At 36.9% G+C, this 21,267-nt stretch overlaps 1 protein-coding gene across 6 annotated transcripts in view; it reads left to right on the top strand.

The window, feature by feature from the left end:
- The window catches only part of LINGO2 (leucine rich repeat and Ig domain containing 2), a 1,108,249-nt gene that overhangs the window by 629,555 nt on the left and 457,427 nt on the right, over positions 1-21,267 (top strand). The gene's annotated exons all lie outside the window — the stretch shown is intronic.

Here is a 21,267-nt window from a genome sequence, read left to right as displayed (position 1 = left end):
GATCATTAGTTATATGTTTACAGATGGAGCAATTGAGGTCCTGAGTGGTTAACTGGCTCACTGGATGTCATATAGCTCAGTGTCTGTCAGACTCTGTGGTTAAGGAGCAGTTTATTTATTTAATTTTTTGCTGAGAAAGATTGGCCCTGAGCTACATCTGTGCCGATCTTCCTCTATTTTATGCGTGATTGCCACCACAGCATGGCTGATGAGTGGTATAAGTCCATGCCCAGGATCCAAACCTGCAAACTCAGGCTGCCGAAGCAGAGCATGATGAACTTAACCATTAGGCCGCAGGACCAGCCCAGGATCAGTTTATTTTTAAACTGTTTTAATCCATTACAGACTGAATGTTTTTGTAGAATTACTAAAAGATCATTGTCAGAGAAAAGAAATGACTAAAAGGAAAACACAAAATACACAAGTCCACATTTTAATTATTATTTGTCATTATTCTAGAGATACAGAGTTACTCTGCCAAATGGCTATAAAAGTTCCTAATGTTTTCTCTCAATTTCTGTACTCCACATGGTGCAGACCAGTTAGCATCTGCAGACTGACGCTAGCCTGTAGACCAGACGGTAAGCCATATAGCACCAATAGAGCTAATATGAGGCAAATCTAACACTCGATCCTAGACCTTCTGTCTCCTAGCCCAGGTCTTTTCATATTGCCCCATACTGCCTCAACATACAGCAGGAAACCTGCTTTATGGTCTAGGGACAAAAATATCAGACTCCAAATTGTTCAAATGAAACAGGCACAAGAAAACTGACAATGATAAAACATCTTAAAAGAATGATATGAAACAATTGATGGAAAGAGTGAAAAAACAGTTGGAAGTTTATAGGAATGATTTCTTTTAAGTTTATTCATGTATATGATAGATTGTTGACAGAATTTCTCAAGATATGTTTTTTTTTTCTCTTTTATTTTCATTTTGTACATTCCTCAAAAAGAGAAGTTATGTTGTATTTAGAAGGCTGGGCCTTGTCAGTTCCCAAGTGATATATAGACCTTTTATAATTCTAAGACGTAAAAGTGGATCTTGGCCAGCTGCGAAATGAAAATGAACTTATCTCCCCACTGTATTGAAAGCGCCTGAAAATAAATGTTACTTGTTCATTTCGAAGACTACCATGGAAAACTGCAACACTTTCGGTGCAAAGTAAAATGCACGCTGAGTCAGCCATCAAAATTGACTTTTTAAGATGGCTTTGTGGCATTCTCAGTTCTACTGAAAGGGATCCAAATATTTACATATACTATTTTATTAGTAACTATTTTGTCATCTGTGTCAAAGTAATATTGCACAGATGTTCAGGAATAACTTGTGGTTGTGAGTAAATATTAGAGGAAGATTGAATTTTTCTCCAAATGATGCTGATGGAATGGTTTTTTGTCACAGTTTAAGATGTCAGAAATTCTTGTTGTTGCTGTTGATTTAAAGTTCTACCAGCTTAACAGCACTTGATGCAGCTTAAAATGGCTATAAGAGCATAGAGAAAGATGAAAATTTATTACAACATTCAAAACTGAGACTTTGAACCAATCTATTATTAGCTTCTTGGAAGACTCCGCATTGCTAAATTGAAATTCACAGTCTGAAGTAGAGCAAAACCACGGCCTTAAATAATAGAGAGAGACACTGTGCTCCTCACTGACTTTCTGCCCCCTGACTCAGAGATCCAAGATTTGTATGACTCAGAAAGTTAAGCAGTCATACCTGGGCACCTCTCTTCAATCAATACCTTTATGTTTATATTAGTTTGAGGATTCTCTCTCCTGCTCCCTCTGAAAGGGCAGAAAGGGAGGAAGGACTTAGAGAAATGCATCTCATCCAAGGAGAGAGAGATACAGACCCACAGGCACTGTAGGTGTGGCGATGATGGAAGTAGAGACAGTATCACTGTGTGTGTGTTTGTGTGTGTATAGTACTCCATCAGATCAGGATCAGAGGAGCACAGAGTGGGGAGAAAAGATGATTCACTGACGTCCTAGTGGAGTTGTTTCAGATAAATGCCTGATATTCATTGGAATTTGGTCCCAAGGTTGTTCACAATCTACTCTTCAACTGTGAAGCTTAGATGCTGTTGTCTGCAGCCACAAAGGGCAAGGAATGACAGGTACCGCCAAGGCTACTTAGTTGTTTAAGCAATCAGAGTTTATTGATAAAGGGGAACAGAACAAGGAGCCGGGATAAAGGGGAACAGAACAAGGAGTGGGGAAGCAAACAACAAATTGGTACTTACAACATCCACATTGCAATCAGCCGGGGAAGTCCCAAAAGTTTTACGGCGGGCGGGAGTGCCAATTGTCTGGGTCTGAGGCAAAGTGTCCTCTCCTCAGGGAGACTCCCAATTGTTCTATGCTTGTGACTCCTTTTTAGTCTAAGATTATCTGGGTTCTGACGCAGGGTTTTAGGCAGTTGGATACTTTGAGTTATTTCTTCTTTTTCCCATGGATGGAATGTTTCTTTTTGTTCCCACGGATGGGATGTTTCTATAATCCAGTCAGGTGCCCATCAGGGTGGCCAGCCCAGACAAGGAACATGACGCAGGACATTTCCTTACTAACTTGTGCCTTGGGGTCAGGGCTGGAGTGGCCATCTCTGGCTCCAAGCCCAGACACATTCTTTCACATAGGCCCCAGATCCCAGTGTCCCTGGAAGGCGGGAAGGTCAATGAACTCTGCACAGATGCTTTCTGCTGAAAACCAAGTTATCAGTAGGACCAAGGGTTAAGAGTCAATCTTATGATTTGTCTCTTGAAAATCACTCCCCTTCATCAGATTTTATCACGTTCACAGATTAGTAAACAAACAATAGCAACACCCCTATCAAAGCCACACAAAATCTGGATAAGGATTACTTTGACATGGAAAATGAAAACCTCAGAGGTAAAGCATATATAGAAGAATGAGTTGATAGGGAAACCAAAAAAATATTTTAGAAATTGTTTGTCATCCTTACATATGCATTGATTGACTTAGAAATAAAAGCTGTAGAGAATGAAAAACTTGAAATGCAAAGGATTGAAAGGAAACAGAAATTTTTTTTAAAGATTGGCACCTGAACTAACATCTGTTGCCAATCTTATTTTTTTTTCCTTCTTTTTCTCCCCGAAGCCCCCCAGTATGTAGTTGTATATTGTAGTTGTGGTCCTTCTGGTTGTGAAAGGAAACAGAAAATATAACAGAAGAATTAAATCTGCCTTTGGAGGCAACAAATAATATAATTAGATTTGTGGAAATCAAACTGAAGAAGAACTCTTAGAATGAAGAGGACAAGCACAAACAATGTAAATGATGTGAGAAAAAAATGACCAATATGGACAACAGAAATCAAACATGTAGTTAATTATTCATAAAAAAAGAGAAAAGAATAAATTAAAAAAGATGCTCTAATCAGAGTCACAAGGGAAAAATATCTTGCTCAAGAAAGAAATGGAAGGGGTTTTCACCACTCTAGAATTTATTCGCTAAGATCTGAGATTTTTTTTTACATTGCATGAGAATTTCTTATTATTTAAAAATTAGGAAAATCTAGTGATAAACCAAGACAAAAGATTATTTTGGATCTGATAGATATTTTGGGTTTCTTTTTAATGCTCCATGCTTCTAGGCTATAGAAGCTTGGTCTGTTGGGATTTTCTTGTGATCCTTAAACAATTTTGATAACTTTTGTTAACCTAGAAAATATTGATACTGAGTAACTGTCCATGTGTGAACATACATATAGAAAAAAACACTTGAAGTCAATGCACCAGTGGAATAATTGTGACTTTTATTTTTCTATTTTAATCTCTTCTATTTTTTCTGACATAAAATAATAATTTATTATTGGTTAATTAAAGATTTCTATTGAAACATACTTCAGAACAGTGCACAAACCACAAGTGAACAGCTCAATAAATTATCACAAAGTCCACCAACCTGTGTAATAACTATTCAGATTAGGAAATTGAATATAACTAACATAATTGAAGATGCTCTTTTTTCTTTCTAAGTCATAAATCCCTATCCTCCATAAGATGACCACTTTCCTGAATTCAAATACTAAGGATTGTTTCATCTTTGTGTTTTATGTAAATGGAATAGTAGAGTTTCTACTTGTTTTGTTGTGTGGGCTCTTGTTCTGACTATTATATATGTGAGATTTCTATATGTAGCAGTAATGTAATTTTTGGTGCTGTATACTATTCCATTGTGGCCATATGGCTCTTACATTCTTATACGTTTCTTTTGGGACATGCATGTGCACAGTTCTGTGGGATACGCAATTACTTATATGTGGTTAATGTGTTTATTTTTAATAGATAATGATACTTTCCCAAAATGGTTGTGCTAATTTACATTCCCATCTGCAGAGTATGAGTTTTAGTTGTTTCACATTTTTACCAACACTTGGCAATTATTAGGGATTTTTATTTAACAGCCTGGTAGCTGTGTTGTGATATTCTGTTGTAGTTTTAACTAATATTTCCATGATGACTGATAAAGGTGGTATTGCTACCCCACATCAACAATTCCCTAGATAGCCCCAAATTAAAAGATAAGTGAAAATTTAGAGGAGGTATTAAGAGAGGAAGTGGCTTTATTTACCTCCATTGAATGAATGTTCAGTCTAAAGGGATCTAAAATTCCCCTTTACATAGGGAAATGAAAAATTATATAAGAAGAATTAAATGTGTGCAATTAATGTGTGCATTAAATGTGTGCAAGTCTGGCTATCTCATTCAACTTAAGATTCAACTTATCAATTTTGCTCAACTTTTGCTTTCCCATTAGCTGTTTAATGCATTGCAATCTATCCATTTTGTCTTGTTTCATTGGGTACAAACCAATCTTATGACAGTAGAATTACAACTGAATGGTGATGATGAGAGTTTGTTGCAGGAGATTGATTGCGCACTCCATCTCTGTGTTGGGAAAACTAATTATTTGTCCAGCCATTTGAAACTAGGGATGGCACGCGGGCAATAGGCATGAAGATGATCCAGGAGGACAGCATGATTCTGACAGAGGGTGTAGGGCTCCCACCCATGCAGCAAGTGTGACAGCTCCATCACTTTCCCAGGCATTTGCTCTAGTGGGCTGTGTAACGGTCCATTTGCTTCCAGTGTGAGAGCTTGGCTGATATGTCGTTGAGACAATTTGGATGTATATAATTTGATATTATGTTGTCAAATGGCATGCTTTTCTTTAAATGAAACCATATTATCAAAAATTAGCTAGATCAGATTTGTGGTTATCAGAGGAGAGAAGTAGGGACATAGAATGAAGGTGGTCAAAAGGTAGAAACTTCCAGTTATAAGATAAATCAGTATTGGGGATGTAATATACAAAATAATGATACAGCAGTTACCACTGCTGTATGCTATATTTGAAAGTTGTTAAGAGAATTGATCCTGAGAGTTCTCATCACAATGGAAAAATATATATATAAATATATATTTTGTAGCTGTATGAGATGATGGATGCTAACTAAACTCATTCTAGTGATCATTTCACAATACATTAAGTCAAGCCATTATGTTTACACATTAAACTTATATAGTGCTACATGTCAATTATATCTCAATAAAACTGCAGAAAAAATAAATTAACTAGATCCAAATACATTTTTATCGTAATAAAATATATATGATATAAAATTTGCCATTTTTACCATTTTTAAATGTACCATTCTGTGGTAGGAAATACATTTACATTGTTGTGCATCTGTCATCACTATCCATCTTCATAACTTTTCCATATACCAACTTCAATCACATACAAACACTCTGCTTCTTTATATCTTCACTCCCCCTTTGTATATATTGTGTACTCATTAACATAGACATAACTATTTTTTATGAGTTTGTCTTTTAAATCCTACAGAAAACGTGAAATTACAAACCAAAATTACAATAATACTATTATTTATATTTGTCCATATATTTACTTTTACCAGAGAATTTTGTGTTTTCATATGACTTCAGTTACTGTCTAGCATCTTTTCATTTGAATGTAAAGAACTCCCTTTTAACATTTCTTGTAGGGAAAATCTAGCAATAATGAACTCTCACAGCTTTTGTCTGTTTGGGAATATCTTAATTATTTTCTCATTTTTAAGAATAGTTTTGCCAAATATAGAATTTAGGTTGACATCTTTTATTTTTTCTTTAAGCACTTTAAGTACATCATCCTGCTGCTTTCTGGCCTGCAGGGTTACTGCTAAGAAATATACTAATAATCTCATGGAATTCCTTGTATGTGATGAGTTGTTTTTTTCTTGCTGCTTTCAAGGTTTTCTCTTTGTTTTTGGCATTTAACAATTTGATTATAATGTTTCTTAGTGTGGGTCTCTTTAGGTTAGCCATTTTGCAGTTCATTGTGCCTCTTCGATTTGTAGATCCATGTATTTCCTCAAATTTTGGAAGCTTTCAGCCATTATTTTTTCATATAATCTCTTTGCCCCCTTCTCTGACTCTGCCCCTTTTGAGACTTACATAATGCATATATTGGTCTTAACACACTTATGAGTGTCCTGTAAGTCCTTTAGGCTTGGTACACTTTTCATCATTCTTTTTTCTTTTTTGCTTCTCAGACTCAATAATTTCAAATAACGTATCTTCCAGTTCACTGATTCTTTTTTCTGCCTGTTTGAAGCTGCTGGTGAACCCTACTAGTGAATATTTCACTTCAGTTGTATTTTTCAGCTCCAGAATTTCTATTTGATTCTTTTTTATAATTTCTGTCTCTTTTTTTATATTCTCATTCTCTTCATATATCATTTTTCTGATTTCCTTGAGTTCTTTCTCCATATTTTCCTTTAACGCCTATAACATATTTAAGACAGTTGTTTTAAAATCTTGTCCAGTAAGTCTGATGCATGTGTTTCCTCAAGGACAGTTTCTGAAGATTTACTTTATTCCTTTTAATGAGCCATATTTCTATTTCCTTAAATGCCTTGTGATCTTTTGTTGAAAACTGGGCATTTAAGAAAGCAGCCAATTCTCTCAATCTTTACAAACTGGCTGCATGCAGGAGAAGACTATCACTAATAAGCCCAGTATAAAGGCTTAGGCCTGCTCAGGCATTTTCTGGTTATGTGTCCTGTCTGGGCATTTGTGTATACTTTCTCCTCCTCACTACCTCATCCACAATGTAGATCTTTGATTTGTTTCCAGAGCATCCCAGAGCTATGGTTATTTACTTAATATTTCTGTCAGGTAATGAGACCCTGGAGCTTCCGAGTCTACCATCTTACTGATGTCACTCACAGCTTCTCTTAAATTCTGAATTTCCCAAAGAGTCTTACTTCAGCTTCTCAGTGCCTTAGCTGTTCTGTTTTATTCTTCTGCCTGTTGTCTCTTACCCCTACGTTTCTGTGGATCTGCAGTGCCCCTGCAGCTTTCACATGCCTGCCACCACTTTACGTGGCTTCCAGCCTGAGATCTAAACTATGCTGTTCTTCCCCCATCTGAGTTCCAAGTCACATAAAACAGAAACCAGTTCCTTGTCAGTGCACAGACAGATTAGAACATTGGAAATATGTTCTGCCCTCCTCTTTATGGCCCGAGGGAGGGAACTAGGAATGGACCACTTCCTGCTGACAATGCAGCACTGCACAGGGGAGGGAATGGGGTAAGAGAGAGTAGAAACACCAAAAAATTTCCTACTATTTTTAATGTGCCTTTTCCTGATTGGGCAATTGCTTGGTTGCTGTAGATCACTGACTAATTTCCAGATCCCCTATAAAGTTATTTTAATCCACATGCAGTTGTTGTTGTTGTTTCACCGTAGGGCAATAAGGGCTTGAAGCTTCCTAGTCCGCCATCTTCCTCATGATATTTTTTCATGTTTTGATTGAAATGCTTTTTGAATGTAATACAATATTGCCATTTCCAAGGAAAAGACTAATTTGCTACATGACTTTTCTTTGTATTATGTGATGCCAGTAAGGATTCTGTTGAATTAGACTTTTTAAAAAAAGTTCCAGTAGATCGGCCAGTTTCTACTCATTAAAAATAATCATGTATAAATAATAATATAAAGCAACCTATTATTTACTTAAATTTCTTTCTAGTTTTCTAGTTTTCGTCTGTTTTTGTTCAAACATGAAACAGTGTCATAACCTTACTTTTGGAGGAAAGAGTGCACATTATGGTGTTGAAAGAATTATGGTTTGTTTTGGATATGATTTCAGCATTGACATAGTAGAATTCCAATGGCTGAAAAATATGTCATAAACCTGTCATCGTAGGGAGGGCAGAATCAGTAAGGTCTTCATGTAGACATTATTCCTACTACATTTTTTGCTACTGTCATATATGATTGAAAGGGGAAAGAGCAGAGATTGAGTCAACCAAGTTGGAGTTATTTTTGTTGATAGGTCAAATACACCTATTTTGTCCCTTAGCACCAGAGTTAGTTTGTAATTAATTCTCCATAAGCAATAATTTTAGTAATTTTTAATCAATATATAGTGCCATTCCCATAGTTAAGCAATATGTGTGTGAAAAAGAGTTGGGTAATTTTATTTATGCCTTCTGATAGATTTAATGAAAGGAAAAAACTTGAATGTAAGTAGCAATTCTAGTGAAATCAGTGCTCTACTGAAAATCTTAAGGTAGTGAGCTATTAAACTTGGATAGCCATGTCCTTGACCTTAAAATAAAAAGCTGATGATGGCCTTAACTAAGAATTTCTAAAAGTGTTTATTTAACAAAAGAGTAAGAAGAATTGAGAACAAATATGGAGATTATGATCCATTCATTTAAGCATGTTTGTTTTCCCTAAGATTATACGCTAGATGTCATTTAGAGATTTCTCTCGCAACCATAGCTTTCAAAACAAGAACACGTGTAATTAATTTTACATAGACTACATAGACTTGTAATTAGATTTACATAGTTTCACTGTATCTTTAACATGCTTTAGAAACAAAAATCACTGGACATAATAGCCATTTAAAACAAATGAAAGTATCTGTTAGTGGGAGTTATTAAAAAGAGAAAATTTGAATGTCCATTCACCCAAACTACTATAACATAAAAATTAGATTTATTTTATATTAATGCATGTTTATTCTTCAAGAAAACTGAACATGGAAAAGCCCTTCTGATTTTATTATTATTATTTTCATGGTAGAAAAAAGAAAGGGAAGTTGTTATATTGTAACATTGGAATAGAATTTATGCCAGTCACTCTAAAGCTTAGATTCTATAATACATAGAAATTATTTTGCTTATTTAATTACAAGGAAAAAAACTCTCAACACTGTGTTGTGAAATCAGGGTTCATGGCATATACTACTAGGATTGTGAGGTGAAATAATTTCCCTGGACAGAATGACACCTTCTTCCCAAACTTAAGTGTTGGGGAAATGTTTTATCTTGATGAATTCTGTGGAAAACACTTGCAAGATATTGATCTGGAAAATTCATAGCAACATTCTTGATAATATATCACTGATGGATCCTCTCTTTATAGAGGCATAATGTGAAGTGTATTAAGATGAGAACAAGCTCATTTCCTGAAACTTCAAATAAACAAAAAATAATAATCTTTATTATAGCAGGAAAGAGTAAATACAAGCTACTTTAAATTTATGGGTTCCATTGAGAATTTTTTTCCTGCCAAGTGCACTCAATTAAAATAGCTAACAGACTTTCCAAAATTTCATTAAATCACCATATAGTTCCTTCATTTCATTTTTAATATTGAATTATAAAACTCTCTGATAGCTCATCTTGGCTTCCTCCCCTTCACTGAAGTGTATTAAGTGAATGTTTTTTCACACAACTACACACATGCAAGAACACACACACACATATATTTGCCTGTGTAAGTTAAAGTCCATGGTTTTTCATATATGGAAGCTCAGATGACTTTTCTACAGACCATTCTCTCCTAACTTCCAAGGCCAAATCCCTTCTTTAATTCATGTAACTTGGTGCTCTTCTCTGTAGAAAAAATAAGTACTAACATGCTTATAACCCAGACTATCCATGGGCAAAATTGGAAGATATGTGAGTTTTTTCCTCATTTTCACTTTAGATCCCTTTTTTCAATGTTGTTTTTGCCATATAATCCAATGTCCTTTTGCTCTGCCATCTCGTACCCTTAATACATCAATTATATTTTAGGTGTCAGATAAAAAGAATTTGATAAATTACTTCACATTGAATTGAAAATAACCGTGAAGATCTACTTTATAATGGCATTTTTCTTTAATAAGGAATATTGCATATCTAGGCGAGGAATTATAGACTCTCATGACAAAGACTAGAAGTAATATTTACTTAAGCTAAAATTTGTGTGATCATAAAATTTATTGTCCAAACCAAGAAATCCTTGAGCGTGAAAAGGACACTATTAATAATCACAGGCAGATAACAGTTTAAACCGCGACCCTCCCTGGCAAACTAGAAGCTATGGTCCCCAGTGTAAAATGTCATCCTCTAGCCCTAGGCTTCTCCATCCACAGTATCCAGCCCTTCATGTGCTTCCCACGATTTGCAGACCTACGCTGTCTTACAAAACTTAAGATCAAAACAAATGGATGGTAGCACTCATTAAGGTGTCCCTGAGATGGCTTAGAAATCCTATGATAGGCAATTTTCCAATTTTTAGTACAGAATATATGGCCCCTTGGAAAAACGCACTGAATTTAATTTCTGCTCGTTTCTACTCCTCACAACCAAGTTACTCTATGAATCCACGTAACTTCAGTAAGCTCCACTTCCTTGTCTGTAGAGTGATGGGGGCAGTAAGTAGAATAGAAGATAGCTAAAGAAATTTCCAGCACAAATAGTCTATCAGTCTGAGCAAGGGTTATCATAAGCTTTCATGCTTCCAATAAATAACAGAACAAACTGAAAAAGTCATTTATACATGATTGATGTGAATTTTTAGATCCCTCTAACAATGTTTAAAGAGAAAGTTGACAGAAAACTGCAACTCCATTTTTTCCCTATTTATTGTCTTTGTTCATGCACCAAGTGTGCTTGATCTCTGTTAAACGTGAGATGCCTTTGAAAACTCGAGTATAAGATTTTTTACTTAGAGCATGATGAATGTCAGTGCAGCATGTGACCTCTTTTATTGATCACGAAATGAAAATAAGGGCACTAGTTTTTGTTTTACTCATTCCCAAAACATCATTTAAACCATGTTGTCTGTAATAATTCTGTTTTATTTCCACTGAAAGAAGAGTATCAGCCTGGGGACCCTGGAATGGTTTCTGACAATAATAATGACAGCTATGTAGTTGCTCTCTCTTTGCCTGTGCAGTAATAGATAGCATTAGGGTCTCTGGGAAGTCTGCTCAGTTTCTCTGATTCTATGATAAGAAGGTGGCATGGATTAGGACTAAGGTTAAGCAAAGGTAAGTATAAAAATAAAAATTAAGATTAAGGATAACTTTGGAAGAGAATGAATACAGGTTTTAGAAGCAGACCGATCAAACTTTAAATCCTGGCTCCACAAGTGTTGGCTCTGTAACCTTAGACCAAGTTACTTCTTCTCTTAGTTCCTTCATATGTAAAATGGACTGTTGACATCTCACTCACAGAATAGTTGAGAAAATTAAATAGGATAAATAAGTAGAACTGTTGCCGTCACTGTAAGGTCACAGACCTCATGCCATTTACTTTTCCTTTCCTGAGAATCTTGAACAAATACAGCGAGGAATTGCTACTTCAACTGCTGATCTTTGGCTCTCGAAGTTTTTGCTAATCTTTGTCTATATTAGACTCTCATAAACTACCCCCATGCAGTCTCTCTCCTCCACCCCAAATGAAAACACTGACAGCACTGCTTCATAAGCTGTGCTGATATCAGACCAGCTGATGCATCAGCTCTCAGCAACTGACTACTATCTTTCAGGACACCATTGGCAAACCTTTAAAACCCATTAGAGCAACTGTTTTGCATGCTTTAAGAATCCAACATTCCTTTTTAGTATTTTCTAGTTTTCAATCATTTTTAATCGAGAGAAAAGGATATGTGCCCAGCCTAAGTCAAGAGTACTTTATTTGACACAAAATGTGTTACTTTCTTTGATGGAATAAATATAAATGTAAGATGCCCTACAGGGCTGGAACACAATATTTTCCAGAAATCCCCCAAATAACTGAGAGGAGGATGAATGGTTGGGGGAAAACAGTGAGGTTGTGAAGACTGCTTGTCTAGCACTTTAGGCTTCGACGGAGGCAGATCAAGAATTGTCTCATCTCGATATCGTGTAATATGTTTCCTAATGCCCATCTGGTACGTTATTTTGATTTGTATTCTTTTAGAGTCAACTTCAATTTTCAGTACTATCTTCTATCATTTTATGTTGTTATGAAAGTGAATCAAACACTTGTGGCAGATTGAAGATTTCTCTTGGTATTAGGGGGGAAAATGAAGAAAAAGAAGATGACAACAAGGAAGGAGAAGCAGGCGTGGATTTGTACCCAAGTGTTTAGGATCATATTGTAGATACAATGGTATCTCGACACTTTTACCTTTGGAGATTAATTTTTTTAATTCACTAATGTTTTAAACTAATTTTTAGTGAACTTGAAGTTGAGGACAAGAGACAGGGGAAGTTTGGAAGATGGCAGTATAGGAGGGTCCTGAACTCGCCTCCTCCCATAGACACAACAAAACTACAACTACCGGTGGGATAATTTCCTCTGGGAAAGACGTGGAAACTGCCTAAAAAGAACCTACACAACAAGGGACAACACAGACAAGGGTGGAAGAGGCAGAGAAAGAGATCCACTGAGGAACAAACCACACCCTAGCTGCGATGTTTTAGGGCCAACTGGCAGTGATCTCAAAGGCACAGAGGTTTTCCTGGAGGAGCAGGAGTTTCGAAATCCACATTAGGCACCCCAGCCCTTAGATTCAGCACCAGAGAGATGAGATCCCATAATACCTGGCTTTGCTGGCTGTGAAAATCAATGGGGGGTATGTCAAGGCAAACTATAGAACTTCAGGAAAAGAAAACTTGCTCTTAAAGGGCTCACACACAGACTCCCTCGATTTGGAAACCAACACAAAAACACTAGATAGAAAAGTGCCTGGTCCCTTGGTAAAAGAGACTCACTTGCTAAGCTCAGAATTCATCCTAGAGAGGCAGAAGGTGGCTGGGCTGACCCCCAGGGACTGAGACATTGGAGGGAGCCATTATTGTGACCTAGTTTAGTAGTGCTGACACAGAGGCTGGCAGCCATCATTGGAATCTTCCCTCCAGCCTGATAGAGCAGGGGTCCACCCCACCCACTAGAGCACCCAAGGCAATCAAATGTAGCCAGGCAGCTGGCAGCCCACCCCAGGGACTGACACCACCCACCAGCAAGCATGCAGCAGCAGTGTAGACCTGCAGCAGCTGTGTGGACCTGTGGCAGCCTTGTGGGCCCAGAGCAGGACATGTCTGTTGGCTGTCACAAACAGCCACCTGGGGAATCTGCCCCACTTTCCAATGCCTGAAACAGTTGTGCACTGACACACATGGGGCCCACCTGACCCATTAGCCAGTTCATGCCAGAGGCATGCCCCACCCAAAAGCTAGCTGACAACAGCTGTGCACTTCACAGCAAGCAGGACCTGAAACCTGGCCCACCACCCCCCACCAAAATAGAGACAGCTTGCCCCACAGGGAACCACAGCATTTGTGTGCCCCCGAGCCTAGCAAGCAGTCACACTGGGGGCCTGACTCACTTACCAGCAAAACTGCAGTACTTGTGTGCTACTGAACTCTCAGAAAGCCATGCTGGGGTCTTACCCACCCATAAGTGCCTATAGCAGCCACACGTGGCCAACCTTCACAACCAGCCAGCCAGGGGGCCAGCCTAGCCTACCCATATGTCTTCAGCAATAGCAACCCCACTACAACAGAAGGACACATCCAGCCCACACAAGGGACACCTCTGGAGAATTTGGCATGGGTGATAAAAGGGGAGCAAGCTATTGGGCCCTGTTACATAAAGCTGCATTTCCAAGTTCAGGAGACATAGCCAATCTACCTAATATGAAGAAATAAACACAGAGAAAGAGGCAAAATGAGGAGACAAAGAAATATGTTCTAAATAAGAGAAAAGAACAGATCCTCAGAAAAAGAATTAAATGAAACAAGAGATAAACAATCTATAGTATAAAGAGTACAAAATAATGGTCATAAGGATGGTCACTGATCTGGGGAGAAGAATAGCTGAACACAGTGAGAACTTGAAAAAGAATTAGAAAATATAAAAAAAGCAAATCAGAGCTGAACAATACTATAATAGAAATGGAAAATTCACTAGAAGGAATCAATACCAGAGTAGATGACACAGAAGAACAGATCAGTGATCCTGATGAAAAGTAGAGAAAATCACCCAAGCTGAACAGAGAAAAGAATTAAAAAGAATAAGGACAAGCCAAGGGACCTCTAGAACATCAAGTGTACTAACATCCATATTATAGGTGTCCCAGAAAGAGAAGAGAGAGACAAAGGGGCAGAGAACTTATTTGAAGAAATAATAGCTGGAAACTTCCCTAACCTGGGGAAGGAAATAGACATCTAGGTACAGGAAGGACAGAGAGTACCAAACAAGATGAACCCAAGGAGGTCCACATCAAACACATTATAATTAAAATGGCAGGAATTAAAGGTCAAGGGAGACTCCCAAAAGCTGCAAGAGAAAGGCAACAAGTTACATACAAAAGAAACCCATTAAGGCTACCAGCTGACTTCTCAACAGAAACTTTATAGGCTAGAAGGGAGTGGCACAATATATTCAAAGTGCTGAAAGGAAAAAACCTACCACCAAGATTACTGTACCTGGCAAGGTTATCATTCAGGATGGAAGAAGAGATAAAGAGTTTTCTGGACAAGCAAAAACTAAAAGAATTCTTCACCACTAAACTGGACTTACAAGAAATGTTAAAGGGATTTATTTAAGTGGAAAAGACAGGGTCACAAACAGAAATAAGAAAATTTTCAAAGAAAAAACATCACTGGTAAAGGCAAATATACAGTAAAGGTAGCGAATCAACCACCTATAAAGCTGGTATGAAGGTCAAAATACAAAAGTACAAAAATTATCTATATTTTTGATAAGAGGTTAAGGTATACACGAAAATGAAGGAGGTAAAATATAGTATCAAAAACATAAAATGTGGAGGGGCTGGCCCCATGGCCTAGTGGTTATGTTCACGCACTCCGCTGCAGGCGGCCCAGTGTTTCATTGGTTGGAATCCTAGGCCCGGACATGGCACTGCTCATCAAAGCACGCTGAGGCAGCGTCCCACACGCCACAAGTAGAAGGACCCACAACGAAGAATATACAACTATGTACTGGGGGGCTTTGGGGAGAAAAAGGAAAAAATAAAATCTTTAAAAAAAATTATAAAAAACATAAAATGTGGAGAGGGGAGTAAAAGTATAAGGCTGAGTAAGAGGTCAAACTTAGAAGACATCAACTTAATATAGATCGCTATTTACGTAGGTTATTGTATATGAACCTCATGGTAATTACAAACCAAAAACCTATAATAAATACACAAAAAATAAAGAGAAAGGAACCCAAGCATAATATTAAAGAAAGCCATCAAATCACAAGGAGAGAGCAGGAGAAGGATACAGGAATAAAGAACTACAAAAACATCCAGAAAAAAATAGCAAAATGACAATAAGTACACACTTATGAATAGTTACTTTTAATGTAAATGGACTAAATGCTCCAATCAAAAGACTTAGGGTAGCTGAATCGATTAAAAAAGAAGGCCTGTATGTATGCTACATACAAGAGACACATTTCAGACCTAACGACACTCACAAACTCAAAGTGGAGAGATGGAAAAAGTTAAGCCATGAAAATGAAAACAAAAAGAAAGCTCAGGTAGTAATATTTATATCAGACAAAATAGCCCTTAAAACAAAAAATGTAGCAAGAGACAAAGAAGAGCACTACATAATGATAAAGTGAACAATTCAACAGAAGGACATAACACCTATAAATATCTATATGCCCAACATAGAAGCGCATAAATATATAAAGCAATTATTAACTAACAGAAAAGGAGAAATAGACAGTAATACAATAAGAGAAGAGGACTTTAACACTCCACTTACATCAATGGATAGATCATCCAAACAGAAAGAAAACTGGAAAAGCCACAAATATGTGGAGATTCAACAAAATTCTACTGAACAACTATTGGGTCAATGAAAAAAATCAAAGGAGAAATTTAAAAAATACCTGAAGATGAGTGAAAATGGACATACAGCATACCAGGCCCAGCCCTGCTAGCCTGATGATTAAGTTCAGTGCACTAAGCCTTGGCAGCCCGGGTTTGGTTCCTGATAATGGAACTACACCACTCATCTTTCAGTGGCCATGCTGTGATGGCAGCTCACGTATAAATAGAAGGCTGGCAAGAGATGTTAGCTCAGTGCAAATCTTTGTCTCCAGAAAAAAAAAGAAAGAAAATAGAGTGTACCAAAATATACAGGATACAGCAAAAGCAGTGCTAAGAGAGAAGTTTATAGAAATACAGGCTTACCTTAAGAAAAAGGAAAAATTTCAAATAATCTAAGACTACATCTACCTTAACAGACCGGATAATCAAGAAGAAATGGATAAAATTTTAGAATCATACAACCTTCTAAAACTGAGAATCTGAACAGACTGATAGCTAGCAAGGAGATTGAAACAGCAATCAAAAACCTCCTCAAAAGCAAAAGTCCAGGACCAGATGGCTTCCCCAGTGAATTCTATCAAACGTTCAAAGAAGGTTTTTACCTATCCTTCTCAAACTCTTCCAAAAAATTGAAGAGGACAGGATACTTCCGAACTTATTCTATGAGGCCAACGTTACCCTGATATCAAAACCAAATGAGTACAACAGAAAAAAAGAAAATTACAGGCCAATATCACTGATGAACATAGATGCAAATATCCTTGACAAAGTATTAGCAGATGGAATACAGCAATACGTTAAAAGAATCATACACCATGATCAAATGGCATTTATTCTAGTGATGCAAGGATGGTTCAACATCTGCAAATCAATCAACGTGATACACCACGTTAACAAAATGAAGAATAAAAATGACATGATCATCTTAATAGATGCAGAGACAGAATTTGACAAGATTTGGCATCCATTTATGATAAAAACTCTTAAAAAAAATGGTATAGAAGGAAAATACCTCAATATAATAAACACTATATAAGACAAACCCACAGCTAACAATCAATAGTGAAAAACTGTAAGCTCTTCCTCTAAGAACAGGAGCAAGATAAGGATGCCCACTTTCACCACTCTTATTTAACATAGTATTGGAAGTCCTAGCCAGAGCAATCAGGCAAGAGAAAGAAATAAAAGGGATCCCAAGTGGAAAGGAAGGAGTAGAACTTTTGTTTGCAGATAGTATGGTCTTATATGTAGAAAACCCTAAAGAATCCACCAACAAAACTGTTAGAAATAATAAAGAAAGAAAGAAAAGTTTCAGGGTACAAAATCAACATATAAAAATCAATTCCATTTCTACACACTAACAATGAACTAGCAGAAGGAGAAATCACAAATACAATCCCATTTACAATCACACCAAAAAGAATAAATAGCTAGGAATAAATTTAACCGAAGAAGTGAAAGACCTGTACACTGAAAACTATAAGACACTGTTGAAAGAAATTGAAGAAGACACAAAGAAATGGAAGGATATTCTGAGTTCATGGAGTGGAAGAATTAACATAGTTAAAATGTCCATATTACCTAAAGGAATCTATAGATTCAATGCAATCCCTGTCAAAATCCCAATGTCATTTTTCATGGAAATAGAACAAAGAATCCTGAGATTTACATGGAACAGCAGACCGCAAATAGCCATAGGAATCCTGAGAAAAAAGAACAAAGCTGAAGGTATCCCATTCCCTGACTTCAAAATATACTTTTTTGAGTATAGATCAGTGGAACACAATCGAGAGCCCAGAAGGAAAACCACACATCTACAAACAGCTAATTGTTGACAAAGAAACTAAGAACATACAGTGGAGAAAAGAAAGTCTCTTCACAAAATTGTGTTGGGAAAACTGGATAGTCACATACAAAAGAATGAAAGTTGACCATTGTCTTTTGCCGTACACAAAGTTAACTCAAAATGGATTAAAAATTTGTAGGTAAGACGAGAAACCATAAAACTTCTAGAAGAAAATACAGGCAGAACACTCTTTGACACTGGTATTAGAAGGAACTTTTTGTATACCATGTCTGCTAGGGCAAGGGAAACAAAAGAAAAGCTAAACAAATAAGACTTGATCAGACTAAAGAGATTCTGCAAGGCAAAGGAAACCAGGAACAAAACAAAAAGACAACCCACCAACTGGGAGAAGATTTTTGCAAATCATATATCTGACGTGGGATTAATCTCCAAAATATGTAAAGTACTCTCACAACTCAACAACAAAAAACACGTAACCTGATCAAAAAATGGGCCTAGGATCTGAACAGACATTTTTCCAAAGAAGATATACAGATGGCCAATAGGCACATGAAAAGATGTTCAACATCACTAATCATCAAGGAAATGCAAATCAACACTACACTCAGATATCACCTTACACACATTAGAACGGTTATAATCTGGGCTAGCCCCATGGCCAAGTGGTTAAGTTTTCATGCTGTAGTTTGGCAGCACAGGGTTTCACTGGTTCAGATCGTGGGCATGGATCTAGCACCGCTCATCAAGCCGTGCTGAGGCAGCGTCCCACATACCAGAACTAGAAGGACCTACAACTAGAATATACAACTATATACTTGGGGGCTTTGGGGAGAAGAAGAAAAACAAAAGATTGGCAATAGATGTTAGCTCAGGGTCAATCTTTAAAACAAAACAAACAAGAGAATGGCTATAAGCACCAGGACAAAAAATAACAAATGTTGGAGAGGATGTGAAGAAAAGGGAATGCTCGTACACCGCTGGTGGGAATGCAAACTGGTGCAGCCACTATGGAAAACACTATGGATATTTTTCAAAAAAATTAAAAATAGAAATACCATATGATCCAGCTATCCCATTACTGGGTATTTATCCAAAGGACATGAAATCAACAATTCAAAGAGACTTATGCACCTCTATGTTCATTGCTGCATTATTCGCAATAGCCAAGACATGGAAGCAACCCAAGTGCCCATCGACTGATTAATGGGTAAAGAAGATGTGGTATATATATACAATGGAATACTACTCAGCCATAAAAGAGACAAAATTGTCCCATTCACAACAACGTGGACAGACCTTGAGGGCATTATGTTAAGTGAAGTAAGCCAGACAGAGAAAGACAAACACTGTAGGATTTCACTCATATGTGAAAGATAAACTAACGCATGGAGAAAGAGAACTGATTAGTGTTTACCAGAGGGGAAGGGGGTTTGGGAGTGAGCAGAAGGGGTGAAGGGGCACATTTCTATGATGACTGACAAATAATAATGCACAACTGAATGCCACAATGTTATAAACTATTTTGACCTCAAAATAAGAAAAAATTGTCTACATTGCAAGGCTGAGTTTTCAGTATTGGGAAATATGTTTAAGTTAGTATAAAGCCATATTTTTGTAATACTTCTCAGATAGTTTTACAAACACACTAATCTGTCACTTTTCCATTGGTCTTTTATTTGGCAATCTCGACCACCAAGAACATGACTGAGATCCTAAAAGGATTCTGAGATTTAAGAACAGATATCACATCTCGTGTGGGTTTTTGCATATAATATATTTGCTCTTATATTATGCGTAGTTTCAACTGGTTCTGTTAGCCAGTTTTCCAGACTACAGAAAATTAGAAAGAGGCAGAGAGTCTGTTTAAATCAGCTGTACCAGCAGTGTCAAAAAGGGACAGCTGACAGAAAGGCAATGGATAAAATAAAAGATACACTCAAATGTACAAGTTAGAAAATTTACAAAAATGAAATTATGGTGATATTGAAGTTAATCCCCTCAACACAGAAAAATAAATATATGTCCAGTTTATTATGTTTAAGAAAGACATGAATATGTGATATCCCTTTTAAGAATGAATTTTTGCAAGTCAGCTGCTGGGTTCTCTTGGACGTGTTGCTTCATGTATGTAAGTTCTCTTGTCTGACTTCAGAAGATATTTTCTTTGGTCGTAACAATATGCAAACATACTGTCTTCACTTCAAATAGAAAAGAACATAAAAGAGTATTATGGTAATAGTACAGAAACTTTAAGTCTTCGATATTTCTGGGTAACTCTCTTCTAAGAATGCCAAATGATCATGAATTCATTTGGTAATTACAATACTTCCCGAGAATCTTCTATGGACCAGGAACACTGTCTGATACTAAGAGGGCAACTGTGAACAAGACATTATTCCTATCCTGGAGGAGCAAAAGTCTGTATATGACTCTGGGTCCACGCTAACATTCATACTGAATGTCCCTTTACCCACTTAAAAACATGTAATGAGGTAACGTAGCTAGAATTTCATGGCATATAGGCTCAGCCAATGTTTGTTGATACGGATTCAACTCACTGTTCCATTTATTCTTCTCAACAACCCAATGAGGCGAAAATTACCACTGTCCTTATTGACCTTCCACATGTTACTAAATCTCTTGAGCTCAGATTCTTTAACTGTAAAATAAATATATAAATGCCTAATTTATGGGGTATTTTGAAGAGTCAAGAAAAAAATTGCACGTGAAATACATAGTTTGTATTGAGTATTCTCCATCCTTTCCTTTGAAATGCAGAGGATCAGATGAAAGAGCCAGAACATCATGGTAAAATTTGGTTTGTTTGCTTTTTGGAGTTTAGTTATGTCATTATTCTCATAATTTAAGCATCGTTTACTTTTTTGAAAATTAATGCAAAATAATTTGGGGGCATACTATTGGGAGTGTTGGAATAGAACATGTATTCAGTGGTGCCAGGATTTTATTTTATAGATGATTATTAAATAAATTCATGTTGTTGCATTGAAATTCTGCAATGCAGAATGATAGTTCACATTTACGCTCCATATCTTAACAGCTTGCCCCTGTATCCCAAATCCCCTAAGGAGAGGCATATTCCACTTTTGACTCTTCATGGCTTGTCTTTTACTCTTCTCCAATTTTTACAGTATCTAATTTTGGGGCAGAGTTCAAGATGAACCATGTGGTTACTATGTGCTGCCAGGTTGATCCGGGAAGGTTCAGGAGTAGGATGGAGGAGAATGTGAGGGGTTGTCTATGAAGAGTTAGATGAGCCTGCCAGTGGTCATCAACCAAGG

Source organism: Equus caballus, chromosome 23, assembly GCF_041296265.1.
Source record: "Equus caballus isolate H_3958 breed thoroughbred chromosome 23, TB-T2T, whole genome shotgun sequence".
In the NCBI taxonomy this organism is placed as follows: Eukaryota; Metazoa; Chordata; class Mammalia; order Perissodactyla; family Equidae; genus Equus; species Equus caballus.
The sequence above is the reverse complement of the archived record's forward strand: the minus strand, read 5'-3'. Positions and strand labels throughout refer to the sequence as shown.